Source organism: Rhinolophus sinicus, chromosome 7, assembly GCF_057876585.1.
Source record: "Rhinolophus sinicus isolate RSI-liver-muscle chromosome 7, RSI-T2T, whole genome shotgun sequence".
In the NCBI taxonomy this organism is placed as follows: domain Eukaryota; kingdom Metazoa; phylum Chordata; class Mammalia; order Chiroptera; family Rhinolophidae; genus Rhinolophus; species Rhinolophus sinicus.
In genome coordinates, this window is record NC_142507.1 from 9,668,604 (window position 1) to 9,690,286 (window position 21,683).

The following is a 21,683-nucleotide window of genomic DNA, read 5'->3' on the forward strand; positions in this document are numbered from 1 at the left end:
GGACTGCACAGAGTCCTGGCCCTCCCCCGGGGGCCTCAGTCTACACTTTTGTTCCCTTCCCCTGCAAATTAAGGTGTTTGCTCCTCAGCGATGATACAGAACATGAGTCTGGCAGTATTTCAGTAGTGACTTCTATTCCCACCCTCTTCCGGCTGGCATCACAGGGGAAGTTTCCGTAGGCCTGTCCCCAATCTGCCCTGTGAGTGACTAGAGTAAAATTCTTCCAGAAGCTGTGATCCCTGATACACACCTATATCTGAAGCCCTCAGGAACTTCACACCCCCATCCAGCCCTTATGAATTCATTTAGAATTTCTAGCTGAATCTTCTTTTTGGCTTATGTGGAGTTTGGCACCATCGTTCTTTGCAAGTACTTGTTTCTCCCCATATTTCAGGGTACTTATTTGCCCTGCAATCTCAGTTCTCTTATGGGTTCAGGAAAAATCATTAACTTCTAGCTTGTCAGCTTTCTTTCTTGGTGTTCAGGTAGGAAATGATAGTCTTTTCAGCTCGCTTCATCTCCAAGCTGAAATAAGTCTTTTTCTACAAAGAGGCAATTTGACCCATCCCACATATTTCTCATAACAACAGTGAAGAAGTATAGGGTAAGGGCCTACGGGTTTTTACAAGAAAAAAAAAAAATAGTTTCCCGTTCCTGCCATGTAATTCATTAACCAGGGGTGTAACTGCAAATAAGAACAATGGACTGAGAAAACATCCATTGCCAAAGCATCAAAGGTTACAACTACACAAAAGTGATCTGAAAAGTAAAAAGAACATATGGGATAAATGCAAAATATGCGCTTACATTTTATTCTTTAGTTGAAGGTTGTATGATTAAAAATAAACTAGGTGTCCTTACCAGGCCAAGAAAGACTCAGCTCAGCTCAGCAACATTACCTACTATATGACAAGCACTGTCCTGGTCATTTCTCTACCTGAGGGATGAACAGGACACAATCAGCCCTCAGGGAGTTTTTAGTCCAGCAAAGAAGACAAATAATGTGTTTGATTTAACTCAATCACTGAACTATAAATATCTGAAACTAATATCCATCCATTTCATTTTCAGAAGAAATCTGAGTAACACAATATACACATACAGAAATAAATTTTTACAATTAAAATATTCCACGTTAGGATATTTTAAATTAGAAGAAAATAAAAACTGATTCGCTCTCAAAATATCATCCTAATTACAATGTCATTAACTAGATAGTTCTTCTTACAACTAAAGGGATATTTTAAACAATCAATTTGTATTTCAGATACTGCAGCAGCGTGATGTAAAGACCTAAAACTTGTCATCACCAGGAAAACCACATTTATAATACTTTATATTTTAAACAGACACAACTTTCTTATATATTACTTAAGTAGCTCCTTAAATGATTTACTCTTTTTTCCTGTAAGTCATGTATATTGAGGGATTCCTAAAGCTCAACAGTTAGACGCAAAAACATGTGCTCAAAGTTGAGACACAATTGGCAAATGGCTACATTCTTAAGATCATATAATTGAGTGAAATAGGGAATTCAATACCTCAGCAGATGACAAGTTCAAGGATGACCCTGTTTCAGCAAAAGCTAAGTTGGAACACATGAAACCATCTGATTTTGAGTCTTCATGTGAATCGTTCTGGAGCACAAGGATTAATGAATGTATGAGAATGTGTCCTTGGATTAGAATGCATTCCTACAGGATGAGAATAAGAAATATGAGAAATATTAAAAACAAAACAAATACAGCATTGTTAATGTCTTACTATGTGACTAAAAGACTAGAAGCAAAGGATTTGTGTGACTTCATTGGTGGGTTACTTTCCCACAATGCACCAGCATGCGAAAGACAACTGTAAACAGCGTACGATTCCGTTCAGAGTCAGAAATATTCACAAGCTCCCATCAAACTTGGCTCAGTCTTTATACACTGCTAGGTTTGGCTTCTGGAACTAATAAGATTAAAAATTCAAATCTGCTTATGTCTTGGGCTAAACAGAATGATCTAAAAACAGATTTACATATCTATATCTATATCTATGTAGATATAGATATATAAAAATTACAGTTTGAGAGTATTTGGGACAGTTAAAAGATGTTTGAAATTAAATCAATTTTGTAATTTGAAATTCAGTTGGTATACGGAAAAACTATCTTCAGTTCATGTGAATTATTTCATCAAATGTAATAATAGATGATGAGCTAAATATGTAATATAAGTAATTCAGACCCTGCTTTTTTTTTTTTTTTTATAACAAAGGTAATACAAAGGTCTGGAAGAACTGTGAACTTTTCTATGGTTCAGGGTCAATATGAACAAGGGTACCAGCTGTTCTATTAGACAATGTCTTGGATAAAGTCGCTCTTGAATGAAAATTTTCACACTTTGTAACAATAATGCATCACTACTAACATGAAAAAAAAAATGATGACAAATATCTGAGATGGTCTGCAAATGAATTCTTTTCCATGACCGAATTTATCTTCTAAGCCAGGAAAGACGTAATTAGCATTTTGCCAAACTCTATGCTTTTGCGACAGTTTAGAAATTAACGCCACCATATTAGCACCACAAGAACACATATTTGTAGTGCCAAAGCAGTTTATCTACTGTGATCTTATCTCCTACTTTAAGGAGAAATAAAAATGAATGAACAGCTATTTTTAACTTTGAGGCCTATTTGACAATAAGTTGGAAGAATTAGGGAGTTCATCTAACATACAAATTGATAACTGGAAGTGTTTCTTGTTCCTTTTTCTAAAATTCATTCTTTCATCTTCCAAACACCTATCAGTTGGTAAAGAGAGGAAAGGAAGAAAACTCTTCTCCATGACAGAAACACAGGTGGGAATGCCAGAGACCTTATCCTGATGTCAGCTGCTCTTGGGATTGTCACGCGATTTCAAGAATATATTTTACTTATGCAGCCAAAACATGCTTATCGGTTAAAATGGTTAACTATCTGAATTAAAGGTCATTTTTAGATTTTCTTTTTATATTGCGGACTTTCTTTTCAGATGGCACAAAATCATGCAATAGTGGGCTACATTTCCTTTGCCCAAGTCATCGGGGTTGCTGGGAATGGAGCCGCAGTTCAAGTTGAAAATTTGCTAAGAGTAAATCATGTCTTTATTCCAACTGTGGCTTTACAGTGATTTGAATTATGCCGGGATTCTGTTCTAGACAACTTGAAATCAAACATGAGCATATTAATTTCTTGCAACCAAGACATTTCATACCACAATACGATACGCATGGCTGCCAGACATTAATCGGCGAGCAACATTTTTTAAGCAGAGAACAGTTAGCGTGCTTTTTCAAGGCAGATGTTTTCCAGACTTGCTATTGTCACTCATTAAGAAAGTACAGAGTCTGTGAGTTATGATAATATGAGGTACAATATTTGTATGCCATCTCATCCATAAAACACCCCAGATTTTTCTCAGCTAATTGTTTCCTTTGCGTGCTTTAATTGGTTCAGTATGACTGTTTTTCTGTTAGTGAAGAAATACTTATTCTGTCTTTGTGACAAAATGTACCCAAATAGAGAAAACAGACAGACAGTGGGAATGGTGATAAAGTGGAACAGGGGTAGGTATTTTAGTTAACATGACTCATGATACATTCCAAAATTGTGTGCTTTTTAAATACTGATGAAGGGAAGTTATTTTGTGTATTTTATGAGACTTATTGAGCACATATACTTGAATTTGAGGAACAATGTGTATATTTTGGAGAAATTCAAAGCATCGTATAATTATTACCCAATGAACATTTCCATGTCAGAGAATAGAGGGGGTCTTACTGTATCCACAGTTTACTGGAGTAAACATAGTTCCAACAGCTAGAGAGTGACAATGAAGCACATAATAAGGTACAAAAATGAGGTAGAACAAAATCTGGATTTTTTTTTTCCTCTCCTAGAAACTGACTTTAGTGCCTGAATGAACAGAAAAATAATGTGGTAATATACCAATGGGTGACTGTAATTTTACCCTCATCTACACCTTCTTAACGCTATGTCCTTCCCTAAGTTAAACTTAAAATTTGAAGTAAAAAAAAAATGAGATCTAGAATACCCTGTTTAACATAATCTATTGTTGACCAAATTGACATTATTGTCAATTTTTTAAATTATTATAATTTATCATCTTGCTTATATAGCTTCCAAATATTTTAGTCGAAATATCTTCATTAAAAAGTAGAGATTTTCAATAGCTCCTACTAATAGACACATATCTTTTTTTTTTTCTTTGAATGTATTAAATCTATAAGGGTCATTAGTGGTGAGAGAGGTTTCTATTTTCCCACAGCCCTAAAGTGTGATATCTGTGCTGGGCTCCCAGCTGGCCCGCTGCTCAGAACAGAATTTGCAAACCCACATTCCAGATTGCCTCACTATTGCAACATGAGAGGACTTAAAGAACTGAAAAACACAAACATCTTAAGAGACAATTGGTGGAAATAAACTGATGACTATTTTACAAAACTTAGGCTGGGAAGCCTTTCAAAGTCACTGTTTTCCTCCAACAACTGAAAAATGATGGCAAGACCCATAGACTACTCATGACACTTCAGCAGTTTTGTGCAAAACACTGAACAAAATATTAAGTCTTCTGGTACAGAAGACTCATAATTCATTAACACCCTCCCCCCCCCCCCGCACATAACTTTCAGCAATAGCACTTAGGAATTTATAAATTGAATGCAAACTCACAGATTCGGCTGTGGGTATAATAATACTGGATCCCAGAGTTGAGTAATTCCAAGTATGAGTATTACGCATGTCTCTTCTTTTTCCCATTATGCTGGAACCATAAGATTTATTTCCATCCCAGGCAGCCAGCATGTACAGTCAATTTATTTTGATTCTAATGTCATAGAGGGAGGGGGAGCTTGTGGTTCAAGAGTAAGGGACTTCACAAACACAGAACTACGTCTTTGCACTGGCATCACTACCAAGGGAATTCTGAGGCTAACTGGAGATCCCAGATATATGACATTGCTATACAGATGAATTGGGCATTCAACTGGATTGTCTAATGACCTGCAATGAGCCCATGGCTGAACTGTACTCAGGCCTGATCTGAGTCTCGTCTGTGGCAAGAGCAATGGTGAACTGAGAAACCCCATGCAGGAAGGGAACTGGGGTCTCGCAAAAGATACTGAATTTCTTTCCTTTTGATGACACTGTTCCTTTACAAAATAAACAAGTCTGGTCCCAAATTGATTGATAATTGTCTTCAACAATCTGTAATAATGTTAGCTCTCGAACCCAGAAGAGGCGGCTATGGTTCATGAATTAGCTTTGAACCACCCAAATACCCCCACACAGTGAGAGCTCACAAATGGAGACAAAATCTCAGCATACTTAATAATCTGCTACAATCAAGAGAGACTCCACTCTTGGCAGAAAGGGAACTGACATCATCAACAGGTAAATCTCTCTAAAGAAATCCAGTTACCGTGTTTCCCTGAAAACAAGACCTAGCCGGACCATCAGCTCTACTGTGTCTTTGGGAGCAAAAACTAATATAAGACCCGGTCTTATATTAAAATAAGACCGGGTCTTATATAATGTAATATAGTGTAATGTAATGCAATGTAATATAATACCGGGTATAATATGATATAATATAATATAATACAATATAATATCGGGTCTTATATTAATTTTTTCTCCAAAAGACGCATTAGAGCTGATGGTCTGGCTAGGTCTTATTTTTGGGGAAACACAGTACAATGTACTGAGTGACCACTATGCACCAGGCGTTGTCCTAGGGCATTTCACACATATTATTTCACTTGAATCTCAAAAATCTGTAAGAGAGGTTTTATTATCCCCTATTTTACAAATGAAGGCTAAGTAGATGCAGGTAGGGGGTGATGAAGTCCTTCTTAGACAGGTCTGTCCAATCCCAAAGCTCAAGTTCTTCCCAGTGCTACCCCGCCCTGTATAAAGACGGCCACAAAGGCCTTACTGCTCTTCTCACTGAATGACGGAGTTTAATTGTTTAATTCCTTTCCCCCTTGAATCTGTGTTGGCCTTAGGAACTTGCTTGACCAACAATAACAAATCCCAGAGGTTAGTAATTCCAAGTACGAGCGTTATGTATGTCTCTTCTTTTCTCCCATTATACTAGAACCACAACATTTATTTCCATCAGAGTTAGAAATACCATCCCTGGATTTCTGAATCTAGGTTATAAGAAGTCTTGCAGCTTACATCCAAGACCTCTCGGAGCAATCACTCATGAAGTCCTGAGCCACCATAATTATGAGAACATGTAAAGATGCCCCAACACTAAACGGGAAGAGGGTTCCAGTAGAACCCAGCTTTCCAGACATCCCCACCAAGACGCAGGCATAAGACATCTTGGACTGTCCAGACCAGGTCAGCCATCAGCTCAATGTCTGCAGGTGACCCCAGTTGATGTCATGGGCGGTGGGGGGAAATCACGCAGCTGATGCCTAGCCAAATTCCTGACAGCCAACATCATAAGCTATGATAAAATAATTGTTGTGATAAGCACAAAGTTTTGGGGTAGCTAGTGATACACAATACATAACGCAAAAGCTTTCTTCTGTGATATTATCACACCACGAACCTAAAGACAGTCTTGGACAAAAAAACGTAGCCTGATGTTGTAGAAAAACAGAACATTCTCCCAACCTTTGATAAACACAATATGATCTTTTGCTTCATTATTCAGGTTAGGATCTACTGAGATGAATAAAGAAAAGAAGACTAGGAAGAAAAATGTTACTCACATGTTAACATGCTTGAGAGGTACCAAGGAAAAAGAGAACACGTATTATTCAAGATTCTTTTGACCTCAGATCATGGAAACCTAAGTTAAACTGTTTTAAAGAGAACCAAAGGCAAGCATGGAAAGTACTGGACCACATATCTGAAAATCGTATGGACGGGGCTGAAGACATGGCTGGTTCGCGTCCTCAGAAACATGCTTCTCCCCATCTTTCTGCTTCATTTTCCTCTGGGCTGGCTTTATTCTCAAGCCAACGCCCTCCTCATGATGACAAGATGGCCAACAGAAGCTCTGCATTTCTATCGTACCATGTCAGCTGCAATCTCTCCAGCAACGGGAATTTTCATTTCCAAAAGGTCCAGGAAAGGGTGTCACTTGCCTGGATGGGGTCACATGCCCTTCCCTCCTTGAACCAGTTTCTGGGGTCAGGAAAAATGAAATGCTCTGGCCGGCCAGGTGGGAGTCAGCAGATCACCCACCAGCCCCATCTTTACCATGTGGACTGAAAGCGGTGGTTCCCCAATGGAACCCGGACTGTTGTTTCCACAATAAGGACTAAAGGGTAAATACTAGAGAAGAGAAAGAGCCGTCTAAGGGCAGGTGGAAGGAAAGACCTATTCCTGCTGGACACAGTTAAACTCAAGCTAATGACTTGATTTCACCTTGATTATCTAAATCATAACTATAATTCTATATTTAAAGAAAATGGCTTTAAACGAATTAGGATCTTTAGTTCTTCCACATCCATTCTGCTCCCCGGCTGTTTGAGAGCACACGCCCCTAGTCCTCGAGTACCCAGTGGCCTTAATGCTGCTCTCGGGAGCCCAGCCCCGCCTGGCCCCAAAATCTTGCCCTCCCTGGGGAGTGTGCTGTTTTCTGGACCTAATCTTTCAGACAGCTAGACCCTGACATCAACCAGTTGAGTCAGTCACCACCGACCTGCCCTTGGTCCCTTCTTCCTGTAAAGACTAATGTACCTGGCATCTAATGTACCTGGGTTAGCCAATTTCCTCAGGCTTCTCACTAAAGCAGACCCTCTGAAGGCAGACCCATCCATCTGCATGCCTCACGGCCATGGCGGGGTGAGAGCAGGGCGCCCTTGCTCTCCCTCATAAAGCCACAGAGGGGGAAACGTCCAATCTCTTCCTCATTCTGCAGACAGATGAAGTCGATACTCCCAGTCTCTTCCTCCCTTGACTTGTCCCACCCCCGCAAGGGAAGGAGGGGTGCTCATCCGTTTGGTAGGAGCCTGACTTTCGCAGCACCTGTTTCTCTGTCAGGGAGATCACAAGTCACTGGGGCATGACATCAAGTTCTTCATGACGGTCCTGTGCTCATGCAGTGAGATCCCGCTCCCACTGCGGTGCGAGCCACGGCACGGCCCGTCTCTGGGGACTAACTAATCCACTCTTGGAGGGTCTGCTCCACTCAGCGGGCAGGATTGCCTTTCTCTCCGGGCGCCTCCTGCCCTCCAGAAGCTGTCCTTGAACTTGAAGTAGTAGTGGCCTGGAAAGCTGTGCAACTACAGGGCTTTTCATTTAGGCGGGGAGGGCGGGGCCCAATTTCAGCCTCAGGTGTAATCCACATCCTCTAATGTAGATTTCCCGGAGCCCTGAATGTCAATCACCACTTGTCTTCCTAAAAAGGGGATCCTTTGAACCTCCATTTGGCTCGTGACTCTTCTCTCTATAGGTGACAGCCTGACAGGGAGGACAGGTAAGCTTTAGCTCTTGTCTGCCTCTAACCGCCACTTCTAAACGACCTTCACATGAATTCTTCCCATTTCATTCTCAAAACCACCTTGGGATCCTGCCAGGCAGGGATTATGAATTTCCATGTACAGCCAAGAAACTAGAGATTTTCAAAAGTTAAGCGATGGGTCCATGCTGTAGTTAGTGGTGGAAGGTCATTAATTCTGTCCTTTGACACTGAAGACAGAATCTCAGAATCAGAGATGCACTGACATGCTACAGCTTCAAAATAGGACCAGAAAAATAACTTACCCAGCACTTACTACCTACCCTTTGCCTCTAGCAAGAAACTTACATAAACTGAAGACTTCTAATCTTTACGTCATATATAGAATAGAGGCAAAAAGAAAATCACGCACATAGCAAAGTATCATCATGTCAGGTGCATGATTTAATTCCTGAGCTGTTGTGACCACACAGATCACAAAATAACATACTGCAGATGTTTCATCCACGTAGACCTGAGTGAACACTATGGAGCTGTATGCCCTGGTGAATAAAATATGTAGAACTGTGCTGCTTCTGTTGTTTTCAAGGGCCTTATTGCATAGGATATTGGATAACACTAGAGATAATGCAAGCCTTAAAGCCTGTCAAATTGAGTCAGTCCACGCACCTGCATCCAGCCGTCCACCAGTGCGGCCGTCCTGGCAGCTGTCAGAGTTCCCACCCTCCCCCACATAACTGGGAGTATCAAGCCACGTGCAGAATACATCTGCTTATGTGCAAAGAGGAAGCAAGGTGACAGACAGCAAATAGGAGAGCTTTGGCCATCTCTCTTCCTCCAATACTAAACCAGGAAATTCTGAACTCTACAACATAAACTGATGAAGCATTTTTTAAATGCTATCTCGCAAACATTTGATGTAAAGGTGGAATCTTTCAAGAGGAGAATTTCCCCATGATCTCCATAGCTCAAGTTAGTATCTGAATGTGTCTCTTGATGTTGAGCAAAACCAGTGAAGAAAGAATGGATAAGTATTCTCCAGTATGCCTTGTCTCATACTAGGAAGTGGGATGAGCTTAAAAAATTATCTTCACTTATTGTTCCTTGGTTTTATAGGTAATTTTTCTATTTCACTGAGAGAGAGAGAGAGAGAGAGAGAGAGAGAGAGAGAGAGAGAGAGGCGCGCACATTATTGAATATTCTATGTGATTCTATGTGACATCTGGATCACTTTGTTCTGTGTTTATGGGAAGAATCAAGGGGCAGTAAAAATAAAGTCAATTTCATAGTCCATAGTTCACAACCAGGATACAGAAGGAATGGGAAAATCCTGGAATTCGGGGAGAATGATGGCAAAATATTTAATCACACGCTAGTCCATAGCAGGTACTCACCATGTCCTTGCTGAAAGAACTTTTATCAGCTGGGTTCATCACAGAATGTATTGATTGAATGCATACTAAATTGACCATTGCTACTTGGTAATAGTGGCTTGTATGTGAAAGTAATAGGGAGGTAAGAATTACAGAAAGAAATTAAATATGTCCTGTTTATTTTTAGTCACCTAGGAACTGTTTTACAAAAGTATTAGAGCATATCAACTTATCATCATCAGAGATGCAAATAGTTAAAGCCGACCCCTTCCTCTGAGTAGCTTTCCCTCTTGGATATGGAGGCTAAGCCTTTCGGGCACAGCTGTTGCCAGGCCAGACTCTCTCAAGGGAACAATTCAGCCCCTGCCATGGAAATTCTAACCACAGAGAAGCTATTGAGAAAGATGGAGAGGCAAAAATACAAATGCACAGGAGTGTGGTTTACATAGGAGGCTGTGACAGACAAGCGATGTGAAGATAATTTGCTGAATCCCAGTAGCTAGTTGCTGTGTGGGTCCCCTGCTCTGCTCTGATTCTTGCACTAAGAGAAGTTGAAAACTTCAGAAAAGATTGAATGTGAATTCCTCAACATATGTGGGACCTCTTAATATTTTCCTTCCTACACGTAATCAGGAGAATTGGCACTTGATTTATGACCCTTTCCATTGGATCTCACAAAATATATAATCTACATCAAGATTCAGGGGGAAAGGACATGTCAGCAAAAATGGCAGAGTAAAAGTCTCTCCTCCATAAAAGTAATGAGAAAACTCACAAAAATTGTCAGAATTACTATTTTCAGAATGCTAGAAGTTAACCAAAGGCTCTCGGCAATCTGAACAGTGGTTTTTCAAGAACAAAAGAAAGCTAAATCTCAGGAAGAACAATGTGTTTTGTGGCATTTTTAACTTGTCCTATTCCCATTCCCCACCCCCTGTGGCTCTACAGTAGCCTTGAAAACTGACAGCTGACAATCACAGTGAAAACAGTGCAGCCTGCCAGCTACTGGAGGGAGCTCACTCAGTGCAAAAAAATTTTTTTCCAGGTGCATTTGCCAAAAACAATTACAGGCAATTGTTTAAGTTTGAAGCTGCCAAAGGCGGCAAATGAGAGATGAGGAAAAGAATGGGCTAATCAAAAGTTTTAAAGGGAAAAGCTCAGGAATAAGATTTCCATAGGGGCTTTGAAAAGCTCTGACATGCTCCTGGGAATCAAGAAAGTAAACACATATAAGTTTGTGCACATTCCCAGAGCTGTGCATATCTTTGGAAAGACAGGAAAGGCCCTCGACTCTCCTGTAGCTGATCTTGATGCTCTGTGCAAGTAGGAAGTGAAGGCAGAAACGTAAACTGTCTGGCTAAATGTTAAAGCTGTGCCCCAACACACACACACACACACACACACACACACACACACACACACACAAAGGCCCCCAGCATGGACTGGGAGGTTCCAGGCATATAAAGAAATGTCTGTCAAATCACTGTGGGAGCATGAAGCTAACCAAGTAGAAAATTAGGTGGCCACAGATGGCAAAAAATACAGACTACAGAATTAGTGCAGGAAAGTCACTAAACAAACACCAACATCAGCAAACCCTGGACAGGAGGAAGAATCTGATTTCCAGAGTTTCCACATTATATTATTTTAAATGTCCAGTTTTCTACAAAAAATTATGAGGCATGCAAAGAAATAATAAAGTATGACTCATACATGAGGAAGGGGAAGCAACCAATAGAAAACTATCCCTAAGGAAGTCCAGACATTGGACTTGCTGGACAAATACTTTAAATTCGCTATTTTAAATATGTTCAAAGCACTTTTAAAAGAAAACCGTGTGTAAAAACTGAAGGAATGTATGAGAACAACATCTCACCAAATAAAGAATATCATTAGAGGCAGAAATTATTAAAAACAAACAAACAGAAATTCTGAAATTAAAAAACAAAACAAAAAAACGCCCCATAAACGTAAATGAAAAAAATTCACCAAAGGAGTTTCAACAGGTGATTTGGGCAGCCAGAAGAAAGAACCAGTAAACTACGAGGCAGCTGAATTAGGAATACCCAATCTCAGGAACAGAAATAAAAATAAGTTAAAAATACAAAAGAGACTCGGTGACCTGTAGGACATAATCAAAAACACTATATGCATTATGGGAGTCCTAAAAAAAAGAGGCAGAAAGAGGAAGAAAGACTATTTGGGGGGGAAAAAAATGACTAAAATCTTCACACATTTGATGAGAGGCATGAATCTACACATCCCAGAAACTCAACAAACTAGTATATAAATTCAAATATCCACACAGATATAGATCAAAATAAAACTGTCAAAAGACAAAGAGGGAGTCTTGAAAACAGTGAGAAGGGACTCATCACATAAAAGGGATCCCCAATAAGATTAATAGCTGATTTCTTATCAGAAACCACGGAGACAACAGAGCAGTTGGATGATATATTCAAATTGCTGAAAAGAGAATATTCAACATCCAGCAAAGCTACACTTTTCAAACATGAAAAGCCAATTAATTCATTATCAGATATTTTAAAAACTGAGAAAATTTGTCACTAGTTGACCTGCCTACAAAATATAGTAAAGGATGTCCTACAATATGAAAAGAAAGGACACTAAACAATAATGAAAATCCTTGAATCCAGATGAATTTTTTTTAAAAAAACAGCACTGGTGAAGGTAACTCTTAGGTTGGTGCAAAAGTAACTGCGGTTTTTGCAATTATTTTTAACCTTTTAAACCACAATTACTTTTGCACCAACCTAATACGTAGGTGAATATAAAAGATGGTATAAATGTTTTTTTGTTGTTGGTCACTCTCCTACTTGATTTTAAAAACAGCTGCATACAGCAAAAATTAAAAATCCGTACTGATGGGCTCTCAATGTATAAAGATGCAATTTGTATGATAATCACAGGACAAAGAAGGGGAAGACAGCAGAGCTCTGAGGAGCAAAGCTTTGCACGCTATTCAAATTAAGTTGGTGTTAATCTGAAATAGATTGTTATAAATTAAGATGTTAATTGTAATCCGCAGGGCAACCAAAAAGAAATAACCCCAAAAAAATATATAATAAAAGAAATGACAAGAGAATTAATCATGTTTCCCCGATAATAAGACCTAGCCAGACAATGAGCTCTAATGTGTCTTTTGGAGCAAAAATTAATATAAGACCGAGTCTTATTTTACTATTACATAAGACCGGGTCTATAATAATATAATATAATATAATTAATATAATATAATATAATATAATATAATATAATATAATATAATACCAGGTCTTATATTAATTTTTGCTCCAAAAGATGCATTAGAGCTGATTGTTATTTTCAGGGAAACACGATAAAATGGACACTAAAACATATTTATTTAGCACAAAAGGAAGCAATAATGGAAGAAGATAGGAATAAAAACAGACATAAGATGTGTAAAAAACAAACAAACAAACGAGTAGTAAAACGGCAGGCATAAATCCTACCTCATTGGTAATTGAACTATCTATAAATGGTCTCAACTACTTAAAATTAATGGCAAAATGGGGAAAAAATCCAATTACATGCTATTTACAAAAGATATGCTGTAGATTCTAAGACAGTTTGAAAATAAAAGGATAGAAAAAGATGTACTTTGCAAATAGCTAGAGTGACAATATTAATAACAGATAAAATATACTTTAAAACAACATTTTGCCAGATTAATGAATGACGTTTTATAATAAAAATAAAAGGAGCAATCCATCAAGAAAATATGACAATTATAAACTTACATGTACCTAACAACAGAGCCCCCAAAATACAGGAAGCTAAAACTGTCAGAATTAATGAAATAATGAGAAAAATTCAACAATAGTAGTTGAACTTCAATATTCCATTTTCAATAATGGACAGAACTAGAAAGAAAATCAACAAAGAAATCAAATACTTTAACAGTATTATTACTATAAACCATGTTGACCTCGCAGACATCTACAGAACTTTCCATACAACAACAGCAGAATATACATTCTTCTCAAATGCACATGAAACATTCTCCAGGATAGACCATAAATTTAAAAGAACTGATAAAATACAATGTATTCCTCCAATAATAGACAGATATTTGGAAACTCACATATACCAAGGGTGCCAAAAAAATGTATACACATGACTTGTATTAATCTTTTGTTATTGGCATATATTGAATATTACAATTTTAATACAGTTTGTTTCCTTTCTTAAAACGTGTACACATTTATCTGGCGCCCTCTGTACAACACCTAAAAAAAAAAAAAATCAACAAGTCAAAGAAGACATAACAAAGGAAATTAAAATGTACTTCGCTGAAAGGAAATAAGGACACAATAAACCAAAATTTAAGGAAGAAAACTGAAAGAAGTGCTAGAGAAAAATTTGTATCTTTTGTATTAGGATTTTCCAGAGAAAGCCAATAGAATATATATACATACATGTGTATTTATTTAGTTATTTATTTTAGGAATTGTCTCACAGGAATATGGAAGCCGAGAAGTCCCACAATCTGTCATCTGCAAGCTGGAGAACCAGGAAAGCCCATGGTATAATTCAGTTCTAGTCTGAAAGGCTAAGAAATAAGAGAGTTGATGTTCAAGGGCAGGAGAAGATGGATAATCTCAACTCAAGCAGAGAGAGTGAATTCATCCTTCCTCCACCCTTTCTTCTATTCAGACTCTCAGAATTAAATGATACCTATTCACATTGGTGAAGGTGGTGTTTTTCATGCAGTTGACTGATTCAAATGTTAATTTCTTCTGGAGGCATCCTCACAGACACATCCCAAAACAATGTTTTCCTAGCTATCTGGGCATCTCTTAGTCTAAGTTGACACATAAAATTATCCATCACAACCGTAAATGCCTATATTGAAAAAGAATAAAAAAGAACACCACTTCAAATCAATAACCTAAACTTTCACACTAAGAAATAAGGAAAAAACAAAACAAAACAAAAAAACTAAACCGAATGCAAGCAGAAGGAAGAAAACAATAATTATTTTGGAAACAAATAAAATAAAGAATATAAAAATAAAGGACAATGAATAAAAATCAACAGTTGGCTCTTCGAAAATATCAACAAAATGAACAAACGTTTAGCTGGACTGACCAAAAAAAAGAGACAGGACTCAAATTACAAACATCACAAATTAAAGAGAGGACCCTATTAGTGACTTTACAAAAATAAAAAGGATTATAAGGTGATACAATGAACACCTATATGCCAACAAATTAGATAGTCTAGATAATGTAGACACATTCAGATAAAGACACAAACTACCAAAACTGACTCAAGAAGAAACAAAGTTTCTGAATAGACTTGTGACAAGTGATTAAATTAGTAATCAAAAACTCCCCACAAGGAAAAGCCCATGAATGTACTGCTGAATTATAGTAAACATTTAAAGAATACTAAACTCCAATCCTTCACAAACTCTTTCAAAAAACAGAAGAGGAGGAAACACTTCCTAACTCATTCCATGATGCCAGTATTACACTGATACCAAAAACAGAGAAACACATAACAAGGAAAAAACATCACTATCTCTTATGATATATAGATACAAATATCTTCAATAAAATACTAGCAAACCAAATCTAGCAACACTTAAAAAGGATTAGCCATCATGACCAATTAGAATTTTCCAGGAATGCGATGTTGGTTTCACATCCAAAAGCATACATGTAACATGTAACAAACCATATCAATAGAACAAAGGAGAAAAACTACATGATCATCTAAATAGAAAAAGAAAAAGTGTTTTGCAAAATTCAATATCCTTTCCTGATAAAAACACTTAACACCTAGAAATCGAATACTTCAAGGTCATAAAGGGCATTATTAAAACACACAACTAACATCATACTTATTGATGAAAGAATGAATACTTTTTCCCTAAGATCAGGAATAAGAGAAGGATGTATTATATATTCTCACCCCTTCTATTCAACATATACTGGAGTTCTAGCTAGGGCAAGTAGACAAAAATAAATAAATAAAAGGCATCCAAATTGGAAAGGAAGAAGTAAAACTATTTGAAGATGACATAATCTACATATAGAAAATCCTAACGAATCTACAAAAAACTATTGGAACTAATAAAGTAGTTCAGAAAGTTTATAGGGTACGAGATTAATATGCAAAAAACATCAATTGTATTTATAGGTACTAGCAATAAACACTCCAAAAAGGAAATTAAAAAATAATTCCATTTACCAAAGCATCCAAAAATATAAATATTTAGGATTAAATTTAACAAGTGAAGTGCCAAAGTTATATCCTGAAAACCACAAAGCATTGTTGAAAGACAGTAAAGAACACTTAAATGAATGCATATCCCATGTTAATGGATCAGAAAAATTTAATATTGTTACAATACTCTCCTAAATTAATCTACAGATTCAATGCAATCCCTATCAAAATCCCATCTGGCTATTTTTGAGAAACTGACAAACTGATCATAAAACTCATACAGAAAGTTGAAGCACACAAAATAGCCAAAGCAATCTTTAAAAAGAGCCTCAATTTGAAAACATATGAGAAAGCTATAGGAATCAAGACTTTATGGTGTTAGTGTAAGAATAGACATACAGATCAACGAAACAGAATTGAGAGTCCATAAACATACCCTTACATTTACGATCAATTCACTTTTGACAAGGGTACCAAGACAATTCAATGGGGGAAGAACAGTCTTTTCAACAAACAGTGTGGGGCCAGTGGATATCCACATGCGAGCAATCAAGTCAGATCCCTATCTCACACCATAGATAAAAATTAACTGAAAATCAACCATAGAGCTAGACATAAAAGCTAAAACTATAAAACTCTTAGAACTAAAACTATAAAACTCTAGAAGAAAACACAGAGAACAACTTTGTGACATTGGATTAGATAACGATTTCTTAGACATGATACCCAAAGCCTAAGCAAACAAATAAAATAATTAGACTAGTCAAAATTTAAAAACTTTTGTGCTTTAAAGGACACTACCAAGTACAAACACAACCTAGAGAAGGGGAGAAAATGTTAGCCAATCATATATATTTGATTAGGATGTAGTATTCAGAAACAGTTACAATTCAACATAAAGACAAACAATCCAATGAAAAAATTGACTAAAGGACTTAAATAGACATTTCTCCAAAGAAGACACAAATGGCCAAAAAGCACATTAAAAACTTCTGAACATCACTAGTCATTAGGGAAATGCAAATCAAAACCACAATGAGACATCACCTCACACCCATTGGCATGACAAAACATTGGCATAATCAAAACCAAGGACAATAAAAAGTGTTGGTGAGGATGTAGAGAAATTGGGACCTTTCTGCATTGCTTCTGGAAATATAAAATGGTACGGCCACTTTGGTAAACAATCTGATAAGATTCTCAAAAAGTTAAATAGAGTTACCATATGACTCAGCTTTCTACGCTTAGATATATTCCACTCTTAGATATATGCCCAAGAGACTTGAAAACCAATGTTTATACAAAATCTTATACACGCATATTCATGGCATCATTATTCATAATAGTCAAAAAGTGGAAACAACCCAAATGTCCAAGAATTAAATGAATAAACAAAATTTGGTATATATACATGATGAAATATTATCCAGTCATAGGAAAATGAAGTACCAATATATGCTAAAACATATATAAACCTTGAAAAAACTTATACTTAGTGAAATAAACCAGGCACAACAGGTCTGTGGCTTATTATATGAATGGGTTACAGAATTCGATGATTCCACATTCATGTAATAACATCCACAATAGACAAATACAGCGATACAGAAAGACTCGTGGTTTCCGACCGTGGAGAAGTGGTTCCCAGGAGGTAGGGAGTGACTTCTAATTGTTATCAGGTTTCATTTGGGGATGATAAAAATGTTTGGCAAGCTAAAAATGTTTGGGAAATACCCAATGGTAATGGTTGCACAATCTTGTGAATATACTAAAAACCACTGAATTCCATGCACATTTGTAAATGGTGAATTTTGTGATATTAGAATTATATTCCTATCAAAAGAAAGGATTCAGTGGTTATATCCATCCAAGCAATGTGAAAACATATGTAATTAAAATTAATATTTTTCAACCCAGTAGCATAATAATATTAAAAGAAAATATGAACAGTCACTGTGTTGATATTTAATAGTTACTTGGGGCATTTTCCTCCCTGGCTAGACTAATTTTTCCATGACTTCTAAAATGAAGACTAAATTTCAAGAACTATGAGATTCACTATCCCTTTGTAATTTAAATACTCCCAATTGAGGCACAGAGTACTTAGCATTACACATCATCTTGCTTACTAAATTCTCTAGGGTTTAACATGCTTTGTCCAAGAGCATTTTCTGCAGGGTAGGTCAACAGGCTGGAGACAGAGGGAAGCATTGGAGTCCAAGTCTGAAGGCAGGAATTTTCTGGTGAAATTTCCTCCTCTTCTGGGGAAGTTAGTCTTTTTCTGTTGAGACTGTCACCGATGGGTTAAGTCCCACTCGCACTATGGCAGATAGTCTGCTTTATTCAAAGTCTACTGATTTAAATGTTAAGCTTAGCTAAAAAAAAATTAAAAATACGTCTACAAAAATATCTAGAATAATGTGTGACCAAATACGTGGGTACTGTGACCCAGCCAAGGTGACACATATAAGTCACCATCGTAGGTACGACATGGTAACAAGACTCTTATTCTAGACATCTGAGTTCCCCTTCAACTATCTCTGTGACTTTGGCAGGGAACTTTATCTCCCTTATCCTCAATATCTTCATCACAAAATTTGAGAAGATACTGAAATTTAGGGTACAGAAGGAGAAAATAAGGGCAGTGAGGGACCAACAGGACCTACTCGACCTTTTTCCCCCGTTAAACTATAGATCACATGTCAGTTAGTACCCTATGGCTCATATTGAGAAATCAGAGGCTTATTATTGATTTAAAGTACCCAATATTTGCTGTGTTCTACATGGCTGTGGGACATAGTGAAAGAAATCTGCTAATCCCTCCAGGTAGCCTAAATTTTGAACATTGTGTTTACGTATGCATGCACGCATACATGCATTTATGGACTTTGGTCTCGAGGCCATTTTACATAAACAAGGTGCAATTGAAAAATATAATAGAGAGTCTTCCACATCGTACATGGACAATGGTACCCTCAGGACTTGTGTAACATTGCAGTACTGTATCTTTGCAAACCCTTCCCTCTCTACTGATTCTCGAAAGAAAAAAGAAAAAAATGTGTAATAAAAGTATGCCTTCATTTTGCCTCCCTGCTGCAACCATGGTTCCCCAACAACAGAAGCTTCATCTGAATCTCTAAGTATCTCCTGTAAACTTCATGTTCCTAAATTGTGTCTCTGTCCCATCAACACCTGACGAACCCATTAATCAGCTTGTTCTTGCAGGTCCTTGTTACCAAAGGTGTAAACAGGCAATCCTACAAGCGAGATACAATGATTTCTAACTGAAAACCACTACACAGTAACCACGATGCTAGGAAACTTCACTTTTGTTAATGGGTGTGAGAGCTTATCAGCCAACCTCATCCAGGCCCCTCCACTGCTTTGAAATACTTTTCCTTAAAGCTAGTGAGACCCTTCTTATATTCTCCAGAACAGTTACTCCCCACTTCTGTTAATCCGGATACCTTATGTTCACTCACTTAGACCAAGCTGACAACCTTAATATATAGTGCACTGAGAAAACAGATACCATGAGGGGCTAACCTCTCTTTCTTCCCATTACAAACCTCCAGCGGCACCTACAGTGGCACTCTACATTATCTATTTTCATCTCGTTGCAGGCAAAGAGGTGTCTCTTCTCTTTGTCATCTCCTTCTACCTCTTCTGGGACCTTGGCCCATCGCTATTCTCTGTTTTCTCATATTTTAAATATCGTTCATCGCTTCCTCAACATATAAGCATGCTTAAGTAACTCACACCCTTAAAAGCAAAACAAAAAGAAAACGGTTGCCTGCTAAGGTGTAATTCCAAAGACTTCCACTTATGGATAAGATGGAATACCAGAAACAAGACTTGCCCTTCCAACTGAAACAACCACAAAAGAGACAAAATACACGAAATAATGGTTCTGCAAACATGGGGCATGACGGTGTGAAGGACAGTGGACCCTGAGAGATGGGAAACAAACAAAGGAAGCCCTGTCATTGCTAGAACTGCCCCAGCTACTGCCATGACAGAGGTTTCCAGGCTGGGGAGCAGAAAGCAGGGACCCAGGCCAACTTCCTGAGCTGAGAAGATGAAACTGAGAAACGAGAGAACGAGGCAGCTAGAATTCACAGAACAGAGCACCAGAGAGAGAATTCTGGAGATGGGCAGAGGGTCCCCATAGAGTAGTCCGCTGATCAACATAAGCATATGAGGAAACTAGCAGAGGCTGAAGGGAGACCCACCAAAAAAGATTCAAGGGAACATTGCCAGGAACTCACACCAGACCAGGAACAATACCTGTTCCAGCCAGACTGGAAAATCTGATTCACAGGGCACTGGGTTGAGTGCTCAGAAGAGTCTTGCCTCAGTAAGGGGAATAATTAGCCCTAGAAGGAGCCCTGCTCTGATTCCTTGTACCAATCTTAAAGGCAAGACCGAAAAGGATTACCATATACTATTTGCAAGTAACTTACCTGCATTCCAGAACAGAACTCAATAACATGAGTATTTATAGGAATACAAAGATATCCAGAACCCAATAGGAAAAATTTACAATGTCTGGCATCCAAATAAAAGTTACCGGCATGCAAAGCAGCAGGAAAATGGGACCCATAATTAAGAGGAAAAAAATGAATGAGAATGACCCAGTCACAGAGCCAATGTGCTGGCTGGGCCTGCTTCCCTTTGCTTCCTTAGTGGCTCATTCATTAAGGTGGCCCTCCTCCAGCACCCTAATTTAAGCAGTGACCAGATCAGTGTCCCTCGCACATGGGACAGTTAGAGTCCCCTTCATTATCTGCAGGGATGCCCCAGCCTGGAGAAGACCCCGGGGGTCTGCCAGGAGCTTGAGCCCACTCAACACTCAGTCACGGTGCCACTGCTGGGCCACCCAGGTACTTTTCTTGCTTCTGAACGTGGCTCTGTCTTTTCAGTTTTCTATTTTTACATCTTAACTCTGCGATGTGTTCGGAGCACACGGGAAGCTTCAGAACATGACCTTACCATAGCATCTCAACTGGAAGTCCCCACCCATTATTTCCTGAAACTCCTCCCTTGCTGTCAATAACACTACCCTCTCTTGGTTTCCCTCTCACCTCTCTGGTCACAGCCTTTCTTTCTCTGAATCCCCCTTCTCTGCTCTCCCGTTAAATGTGTGCACCTTTAAGGGCTCCCTTCTCTCCTTACGTATGATAAAGGTTTAATCGGAGGCTTTGTAGGTCAGTGATGCAATTTTATAAAAATTCTGCAATTTTTATAAATCCCCAATTTTATAAAAATTCTGAATTCTTTTAATCAGGAAAAAATATTGCAAATAGTATTTAAAGCTAGATTTTATTTTTGATATTACCTGGATGGCTATAATAAATGAAATTCTTCAGTCATTTAGAATTAACTCCAGGGTTGTGGCAAGTATAGTACTGTGTATGGTAAGTAGATAGATATACTATAAATGACATTTGAAAACAGGAAATATTCTTTAGAAGTCTATTCAGTGAATGAGAAATGTAATTGGGTCCCTGTAGGTGTTGACAGTAAGGTAAAGCACATAGCAATGAACTGAATTGGTTAAATGGAGGGAAAATAATGGGTTGAGTGTGTGTCTCCCATTAATTACGGGTGCAGAATGGATTGTGTTC

The 21,683-nt window shown here is 37.9% G+C and overlaps 1 protein-coding gene across 1 annotated transcript in view; it reads right to left on the reverse strand.

Moving 5' to 3' along the window:
* Window positions 1–21,683, reverse strand: part of LOC109444523 (uncharacterized) — a 37,140-nt gene that overhangs the window by 8,176 nt on the left and 7,281 nt on the right. Inside the window, exons 4-5 of the mRNA XM_088799372.1 lie at window positions 1,542–1,694; window positions 862–937 (exon numbers count right to left, since the gene is read on the reverse strand). The gene's annotated coding sequence lies outside the window, so the exon portion shown is untranslated. The remainder of the gene's footprint in view (window positions 1–861; window positions 938–1,541; window positions 1,695–21,683) is intronic.